Below are 9961 nucleotides of genomic sequence, written 5' to 3'. Positions count from 1 at the left end.
TGAAAGTGATATAATCTATATTATAAGTAGAAAAGGATCAACAGAATTGATAAACATTTATCACTAAGATATAACACCATCATAGTTGCAAATGCATTAAATGTAATTGTTGCAAACTTAGAGTGTATAGAGTAAAAAAATGTAAAACCTTCTAACAAAATTATATAAGAAGGTATCCTAGTTGATTTGCTACCAAGGTGGATTGCTTAGCATGGGTTTATTTCTTAGGTGGCACACAAATAACACCACTCTTCCAAAATTTTTGACTTCATCAATGAGGAAGCTAAAATTCTTTGCGTGATGACAACAATTGGAGTTCTTCAAGCACAAGGCACAAAATAACATTTCCAAACCAAAGACATGTGGCTCTTGACAGATGCCGCTGGGCTCAATACCTGTTTGGTAGATGGGCACTACCACCCACAGGCTACAACACTTGGTACATGAAGTGTGGAGCCATACATTTCTTGCCCGTTTAACTTGATGAAGGAAAGAGTCGAGGCATTCCTCAATTGACAGAAAGAGTCGAGGCATTCCTCAATTGAGAACCAAGGGGTGTCCTACAATTCCCAATTGTCATGTGCACATGCCTTTTGAGTTTGAATCTACCTCCACAATAAAAATAAATAAAAGAAAGAAGGTAAAAAAAGCTATCACACTTAGCATGGGTTTCACACACTTCCTATGCAACAAGATATATCCATAATAAAAAAAATAAGATTCGGGAAGAAATGCTTTAAAGTTTAGGGTAAGGTCGGCCGGCTTCTTTTCCATCTCATTGCTCCTAAATTGTTCCATTCTCCGGAAGCTCTGCGGGACTCCTGCGGAAACGAGTAGCTGCTTTTCTGATCTTTCTTCGTGCACTTTTACACTCGATCAAGGTTAGATCATCAAGATTGTTATTTTTATTTCGAATGTTTTTCAATCGCCATTGCTGACAGCCATGGCATTTCTTAGGGATTTTGTCAGAAATCCAGTGGTGCCTTTTAGGGATCGAGGGTTTCTGAGAGAAATCCTGTGCTTTTTTCAGGCGTTGAGGGTTTTTCTCGTTCTTTCCTGTCTGATCTGTGTAGCATTTTATTTTCTCTGACTTTTTCATTTCTCTTATCATTTCTGCTCTTATATCTTTTCAATTTTCTTTGCTCTGTCCCTACCTTGTTCACCTTTAGCAGGTCCTTCAAGATGGAGGTTCTGGATGCTGACATTGCCAGGGCGCAGGAGGAGCGGCGCAAAATGCAAGAAGAGCTTGCAGCGCTCACCTCTGTCAGTTTTGACAAGGACCTGTATGGAGCGGGGAACAGATACGAAGGCTATGAGAGCTCTATCCCTGTGAATGAAGAAGAGGATGAACAGGACCCCACCGAAAGAGAGGTTGCGAGGAAGCTTGCCTCCTACACGGCCCCGAAGTCTGTTCTCTCTGACTTACCTAGGGGCAGTGAAGCTGCTGAGGATGATTTTGGTTTCAAGAAGCCTCAGAGGATCATTGATAGGGAGGATGATTACAGAAAGAGGAGATTAAATCGCATCATATCACCTGACAGGAATGATGCATTTGCAATGGGAGAGAAGACACCAGATGCCTCTGTTCGCACTTATGCAGATGTCATGAGAGAGGAGGCATTGAAGCGAGAGAAGGAGGAGACGCTTCGTTTGATAGCTAAAAAGCAGCAGGAAGAGGCTGATAGGAAAGCTCAAGAGGATTCTACTGCCCCCACAAAGGCACAAGGACTGGTTACATCAGTTGAAACCGCTTCTGCTGGGCAGAAGCGGCGCAATAGGTGGGATCAGTCGACTGAACAAGATGATGCTAAGAAGGCAAGGAGTACTTCTGAATGGGATGCGCCTGATGCCACTCCTGGGCCTACTAAGTGGGATGCCACACCTACACCTGGTAGGGCGGGTATAGAATCTACACCCGCTGCTTCGAGGAGGAATCGCTGGGATGAAACGCCTACTCCAGGTCGTCTGGTCGACTCTGATGCAACTCCCACAGGTGGAATTACTCCCGGTGCAACTCCTGCAGGCATGAATTGGGATGCAACTCCAAAGGTCACAGGGCTTGCAACACCAACCCCCAAGAAGCAACGGTCTCGTTGGGATGAAACTCCAGTCACTATGGGGAGTGCCACACCTATGATGGGTGCAACGCCATCTGCTTTTACACCCGGTGTCACGCCCATAGGAGGTGTCGAGCTTGCCACTCCCACACCCACCACAATTCAACTCCGTGGGGCTATTACTCCTGAGCAATACAATCTCCTGAGGTGGGAAAGGGATATTGAAGAGAGGAATCGACCTTTGTCTGATGAGGAGCTTGATGCCATGTTTCCGCAGGAAGGATACAAGAAACTGGACCCTCCTGCATCTTATGTACCAATCCGTACCCCAGCCCGAAAGCTTCTAGCAACCCCAACTCCGCTAATGGGTACCCCACTCTATTCAATCCCAGAAGAAAACAGAGGTCAGCAGTTTGATGTCCCTAAAGAACCACCAGGAGGTTTGCCTTTCATGAAGCCTGAGGATTATCAACACTTTGGTGCTCTTCTCAATGAGGACGACGAAGAAAAGCTGTCTCCAGAAGAGAGCAAGGAAAGGAAGATTATGAAGCTCCTCTTAAAGGTCAAAAATGGTACCCCTCCTCAAAGGAAGACTGCCTTGAGACAGTTGACTGATAAAGCTAGAGAATTTGGTGCTGGTCCTCTTTTTAACCAAATTCTTCCATTGCTCATGTCTCCAACTCTTGAAGATCAGGAAAGGCATCTTCTTGTTAAGGTCATAGACAGGGTATTGTACAAGCTGGATGAACTGGTAAGGCCATTTGTTCATAAGATTCTTGTGGTAATCGAGCCTCTTTTGATTGATGAAGACTATTATGCTCGTGTGGAAGGGCGGGAAATTATATCTAATCTGAGCAAGGCAGCTGGGCTGGCGACAATGATTGCTGCAATGAGACCTGACATTGATAACATAGATGAGTATGTACGTAACACTACTGCAAGGGCATTTAGTGTTGTTGCTTCAGCTCTGGGCATTCCAGCACTGCTCCCTTTTCTTAAGGCTGTATGCCAAAGCAAAAAGTCATGGCAAGCTAGACACACTGGTATCAAGATCGTGCAGCAGATTGCCATTCTGATGGGTTGTGCTGTTCTTCCACATCTGAAATCTTTAGTGGAGATTATTGAGCATGGTTTGAATGATGAAAACCAGAAGGTGAGGACCATTACTGCACTTTCACTGGCTGCGCTGGCAGAAGCTGCTGCTCCGTATGGTATAGAGAGTTTTGACTCGGTTCTGAAGCCACTTTGGAAAGGTATCAGGTCACATAGAGGGAAGGTTCTCGCTGCATTTCTTAAAGCTATTGGTTTCATTATACCCCTTATGGATGCAATGTATGCCAGTTATTACACAAAGGAAGTGATGGTGATTTTGATCAGGGAGTTCCAGTCTCCTGATGAAGAAATGAAGAAGATAGTGCTGAAAGTGGTTAAGCAGTGTGTGAGTACAGAGGGAGTTGAAGCTGACTACATCAGAACAGAGATTCTTCCTGAGTTTTTCCGCAATTTCTGGGTTAGAAGAATGGCCTTAGATCGCCGAAACTACAGGCAACTTGTAGATACCACAGTGGAGATTGCCAACAAGGTTGGTGTGGCTGATATTATTGGAAGAGTTGTCGAGGATCTCAAGGACGAAGGTGAACCTTATCGAAGAATGGTTATGGAGACCATAGAGAAAGTGGTTACAAATCTTGGGGCCTCAGACATAGATGCCCGCCTGGAAGAGCTACTTATTGATGGTATCTTGTATGCTTTCCAGGAGCAAACAAGTGATGATGCCAATGTGATGCTTAATGGTTTTGGTGCAGTTGTGAATGCTTTAGGTCAGCGTGTCAAGCCCTATTTGCCTCAGATATGTGGAACCATCAAGTGGCGGCTGAATAATAAGAGTGCAAAAGTCAGGCAGCAAGCAGCTGATCTTATCTCCCGAATTGCAGTTGTCATGAAGCAATGCTCTGAGGAGCAGCTCATGGGTCACCTTGGTGTAGTTTTGTACGAGTATTTAGGAGAGGAGTATCCAGAAGTTCTTGGCTCCATTTTGGGTGCATTGAAGGCCATTGTGAATGTGATTGGAATGACAAAAATGACTCCTCCTATTAAGGATTTACTCCCTCGCCTGACACCAATCTTGAAGAACAGACATGAGAAGGTTCAAGAGAATTGCATAGATCTGGTGGGGCGTATTGCTGATAGAGGAGCAGAGTTTGTGCCAGCCAGGGAGTGGATGAGAATATGCTTTGAGCTTCTTGAAATGCTTAAAGCACATAAGAAAGGGATTAGAAGAGCTACTGTCAACACATTTGGGTACATTGCAAAGGCTATTGGCCCTCAAGATGTCTTAGCCACTTTGCTGAACAACCTTAAAGTGCAGGAGAGGCAGAATCGGGTTTGTACCACTGTGGCTATTGCAATCGTTGCTGAAACTTGCTCTCCATTCACAGTCTTACCAGCACTCATGAATGAGTACAGGGTTCCCGAGTTGAATGTGCAAAATGGAGTGTTGAAGTCTCTCTCCTTTCTCTTTGAGTATATTGGGGAGATGGGGAAGGATTATATCTATGCCGTTACGCCTCTCTTGGAAGATGCTCTTATGGATCGAGATCTAGTACATCGTCAGACTGCAGCATCAGCAGTGAAGCACATGGCATTAGGTGTAGCCGGGCTTGGCTGTGAGGATGCACTGGTACATCTTCTCAATTATGTATGGCCCAATATTTTCGAGACTTCTCCGCATGTGATCAATGCTGTGACTGAAGCTATTGAGGGGATGCGAGTAGCTCTGGGGCCTGCAGTTGTGCTGAATTATTGTCTGCAAGGTCTTTTCCACCCTGCCAGAAAGGTTCGTGAGGTCTACTGGAAAATCTACAACTCCCTGTACATAGGTGCACAGGACACTCTAGTAGCAGCCTATCCAGTGCTGGAGGATGAGGGCAACAATACATACAGTAGGCCTGAACTTACAATATTTGTGTAAATTACATAGGGTAACATGCCTGTCAAAAATCAAGCTTGGAAGTTGTAGTCTGCAGGCCCCAGCGCCATCAGGATGGTAAGTGGGCAGTGGTGCCCTGGAGTCTGGATGGTTATCTATTATGAGGGTATCATGACTAATGTGTATGTCCAGCAAGACCTAGGTATCTCAAGGGGTTGTACATGCATTTCTGACTGTTCAGTTTGGTTCTCTTTGTTTATGTCTATAAGTTTGTAATGGCATGTGAAGATGATCTCCTATGCCTTTTGTTCAGTAAGGTTTTTGTTGTTGTGGTTGTACTCGGCTTAAAATCAATGGGCACTAATGCTATAGCTTTCAGTAAATTTTTCTTGCTTTTTATCACCATTTTAGTGCCACTTCACTGCAACGGCGTGTTCTTGTCAAGCAGAGCAGTTTAGCAAGGGAGATAGTGTCTGTCTATGAATAATGGACACCTTGGGGCATCATAGTAATGTTTGTATGCAATATACGCATCATGTAGAGCAATACATCTACAGTTCCAGTAATACTTTGTTGTGTGATTGCTTCTCACTACACATTTGCATGCGAGCATCCTTCAAATTTTGAACTAGGGCTTTACTATAGAAGATGGAAGTGGTTGGCATTCTCCTGTCATAAATTATTCTCTAAGCACTTTTGGCTTCAGTGGTGCACCAGCATCACCTCCTTTGTTTTGTTTTCGTTGGTCTGAAATACCAAGCTTGCAGCCAGGAGACATTCTGGAGGTCTTCTTGTTACCGAGCATAAGGTCTCAGCTGACAATGGGGTTTCATTATTATCACTGGGAGGTGGTAATTTAAGCTGTTTGGAGGCTTCTTAGGCTGTGGGAACATGAAGAGCTTCCCAAGTTGCATTTATGCCCCTACTGATGGCACATAAGTGAAAAGGCATTTCCTGGCTATGGGATGGGATAAATAAATACTAAAGGGCCAATTTATGAGTGTAGGAAGGAGGGCCAAGTGAGAACAAAGCATGGGTGGTTCTTGTACAATGTACCACCTTGAAGACACACACTGGCCTAAGAGAGGGGCGGGAAACAGACAGTGATGCCCACAGTGTGCAAGGGTGGGCACCTGGCTGGAAGCAGCCCTGTTGTAGCTTCTTCTGGAAGGCAATCAACCAAGGAAAGGCCACCTAATTGCAGGCAGACCAGGTCCGGTGTTATGAACACAGTTGATGCAAAATATACGAGTATGTGGCTTCTTGTCTCTCCATTCACCGAGCAGCAACCCAAAGAAGAGTTTCAGCTCAGTCTCCTAGAAGAGTCATACTTAGTTAAAAGATTGGCAACAATGTTACAATTTTACTTCTACTCGTGCTAGTTTTTATGCTCACACTAATTCCCACTAGGCTAGGCTAACTTGAAAAAGGGAGTCTCTATTCATGAAAGATAGGATTATCAAATGGATTAATAAAATTACCTCATATAATTTTCTTAAAATTAGGAGCATGCGTATCTAATGTAGGCCCCTATTCACTCTCCTATTCGGAAAAAATCACAGCTCCACAGAGACAAGGCCGATCAAAATTCTGTCACCACAGATATTTTTTAAATATACCAAAGAAAATTCCTATGGAGTTAGAATTTTCATACTTGGTGTCACACCCACAAACTCTCTAGCAGCCCCATCGTGAGCAAACATTAAATATCAGAATCCCGCAACCTACGTAGTATTACATGCAAATTCAATCTGGGTCAATAAGATCCCCAAGCAAAAAAAGAACAGAACCGTCAATGTATGCAAAAACCACAGTGAGCAATACTGACAAGCCCTAATTTTGCTTCAATTTACTGCAATTAGGGTGTTGAAAGCATCGTCACCCCCTCCCCGCACCGTCAAGGAGAGAAATGGGAGCTTCATGGCTTCGTCCAATTCGGAGTCATGGTCATTGTCGAAATCAGTGCCTATGTCGTCATCAGCACTTCCATCCGAATCAACATGACTTCCGTCACCATCTGAGTCATCAACATCTTCATCGGGTCCGAGTCATCATCCATGTTATAATCACCATCTAAATCGGAACCGCTATCATCACCGGATGTGTGATCATCATCATCATCATCATTTGCATCGCTATCTCCGTCAGAGTTAGCACCATCAGCATCTGAATTATCATCATTTTCAACATCTTGTTCTTCAACTTTTGATTCAGTGCCATCGTCTTCGTAATCTGATTCTGCAGCGTGGCCTTCATCACCAGCGCCTACTTCTGCTTGAACGTTTTCATCACCAGCTGCAGCGCTATCTGCATCTTGTCCTTCTTTTGGTTCAACGATTTCATCAGCGTCTGTGCCTACTTTGCCTTCAGCAACGCCTGCTCCTGCTTTGTGTGCTTCGTTGGCTACAGGATTTGCGGCTTGATTTGTTGCAAGGTGATTCGCCTCTGCACTGCCCGGGGAATCATCTTCATATGCTAGCTAATCATAAATAGAGGTGGGTTAGGTGGGGTGGAACGTCGGCCAAGGAATGGGGCGAAGCTCTGCTCTGGTCTGCTCCCGTCGCCGTCAACAAGGGGATTATGAAAGCTCCAACAACGTCCAAGACTACCTCCGCAAAATATATTATGTTTATTCATTATGATTTTGATACTCGTCTTATGCACACGAGTCACACACTGTAAACTGGAAAGTACCGTAACCCTGTCGTAAACTGCCACGACGGCAAATATTCCATGCCCACAACCACAGGGCCCGCTCATGTGATGTGCTACCATCCTGATCACGCGTTTGTACACGCATAACCCATAAGAACTTGGCGGCGGAAGGTACATCAAATCTCTCCCATCATACTACCTCTGTAAGGTTCCTCCCTTTAAAAATGGGAGAAACACTTAAGATAGTCCGCTAAGTCTTATCTTGGGAAAAATTTCCTATTCATCGACACCTTGACCCTGTAGAGATTCAAGGATACGATTCATAGGTATGACCTAGCTCTATCCCGCAGGGGGAGCGTGATTTTCTAAACATCAAATCACCCATAGGGCAATTGATCAAAATTGGGCAACTACTAGACTTGATTTCTAGAGACAACGCTTTTTTCCTCATCTTATGCAAGGCACAGCCGCTGGCCTAGTCTTCTTGAATAGAGTTGCCCAAGAACCTAACTATCTAACGTAGGGCTTTCACTTAATCTATTGGAAAGCTACCCGACTAATCGGGTCCACCCATCCGTAGGATGGTGCCGTCAGGGCATTCCATCCTCCCACTTTCCACCCTACTCACGCATCAATTTGTTTTCTAATTAATACTACCACACTGTTTGACATAAATAAGCATATTCCTTAATTAGGGCCCTTCTTCACAAGGTTCGTTATAACAGCCTTCTCACACAATACAATCATACCAAAGACAAGATGCAATTATATAAAAAGTTTATACATGAATCCATTTCCATACAAGCCAATCCGGCTCTCTTATTCTTATTCTGCCGATGATCTAGAATTCGGCCTTCCAGCCTCTACATGCTGGGCAAAACCCTACGGGACCATACACCTCAACGTCGGCCGCTGGCGAGGACTCAAGCCGGCCTGTCGCCCTCTCAGGCTCCATCGCTCGATCCTCCCGCCCCTCAGAGGGATGTCTGCACACTAGGGTGGGCTTATTTACCGCACTAGCCTGGGCCCTCAGAACTAGGCAGCCTCATAATCTCTCGCCTCAATCAGCGATCCTTATTCTTCCAAAGGTATGAGGGATACCTTGGACCATTACCGGGCTTTGCTAACGACGCCGCCCGGCTACACAAGCACGGAACGGAGTTAGCGTTGAAGCCAAAAAAAATCTTGAATTCCAAAGATAACAACTTCAATGCAATTTTCTAAGTATAGCATTCACAATTCATGAAGATAGCAATTTCAACGCAATTTATCGAAAACAACATCACATAATTCATAATTTCATATAATTTTTATGTCGTCATTTCAAGAGGAAAAGACACCATTCATTAATACTAATTTAAGAAAAAATCTCTTCTTTTGAAAATTAACCAAGCTAACCTGGCCACCGTTTCCTTGAGGGGCTTGAAAAGGGCGGACTGGAGCCGCGTTGGGCGCATCTTCCCCCATCTCATTGTTGCGTGCGCCTCTTGAGGTAATATTTTGCCGTCTCCGGGATGAGGCCATCTTAGGCGTCGCCTTGTAGAGCTCGCTGTTGCGATCGAAACGCTTCAGTCGGATCTGAATTCCGAGCTCGTTTGCTCACCGTACGAGCAAAACAATATGGCGCACGAACCCTCGCTTGAGCCAAAAATCCCTTGCTAAAGTCTACGCAAAGGGGGGGGGGGAATTGTGAGATGTCCTTAAGGCCAAAGGCAAAAGCGTGGAGAGGGCTGGGAGGGGTGGCTGCAAGCCTCTCTGTAAGTCTATTCACACCGCGGGGGGGGGGGGGGGGGGGGGGAGAAGAGTTAAGGACAGCAAGAGGAGGATGGAGGAAAATTGGCTTATCTGAAAAGAGCCAAATGAGGGGGTGTGAGAGGGTTGGCTGTACTTGCAGCAAGTACGCTATGGCGGTACGGACGGCGGTACAACAGGGCATACGCTACGCAGAAGTGCGTGCCGACTGAGGAGCACCCCGGGGGTTTATATAGCTGAGGGGTGAGGGTGCGGGCGCTGCGCAAAGCAGGGACGAAAGGACGGTGTACCTTCAAAGGCTATGGATCAGTGGCCTGCATGGGTCTACCGGAAAGGTACGGTGTCGGTTGTCTGGGAAAGGAGTGGTACGCATGTACCTTATCCGGTCTGGGTGTCCGCCCAAGGGTACGCGTGGACCAAACAGTGGGCGGCCGTCCTTTGGTTCTTGGGCGGCCATTGTACGGGTGGCCTAGTAAGTGTGTACGGACCAATTTTTGGGGCGGGGTACCCAAATTTAGGGCGCTCGCCTCGATTTGCGTGCCGGACCGCCCCGGGGGGCGAAAATTTT

The 9961-nt window shown here is 45.6% G+C and overlaps 1 pseudogene across 2 annotated transcripts; it reads left to right on the top strand.

Annotated features, from left to right (window-relative positions):
- Window positions 1-682: 682 nt before the first annotated feature.
- On the top strand, window positions 683-5369 carry LOC147640705 (uncharacterized; annotated as a pseudogene). Of its 2 annotated transcripts, none has more exons than XR_015268240.1 (2): window positions 683-881; window positions 1173-5369. The product of XR_015268240.1 is annotated as an uncharacterized LOC147640705, transcript variant X1 (transcript). The 2 variants fall into 2 exon arrangements; XR_015268242.1 differs by having other exon boundaries at window positions 724-881; window positions 1170-5369.
- The last annotated feature ends 4592 nt before the right edge of the window (window positions 5370-9961 follow it).

The sequence above is a fragment of the Cibotium barometz genome, chromosome 2 (genome assembly GCF_041138505.1).
Source record: "Cibotium barometz isolate CiBa-2024 chromosome 2, ASM4113850v1, whole genome shotgun sequence".
Lineage (NCBI taxonomy): Eukaryota > Viridiplantae > Streptophyta > Polypodiopsida > Cyatheales > Cibotiaceae > Cibotium > Cibotium barometz.
This window is presented reverse-complemented; position numbering and strand designations above follow the sequence as displayed.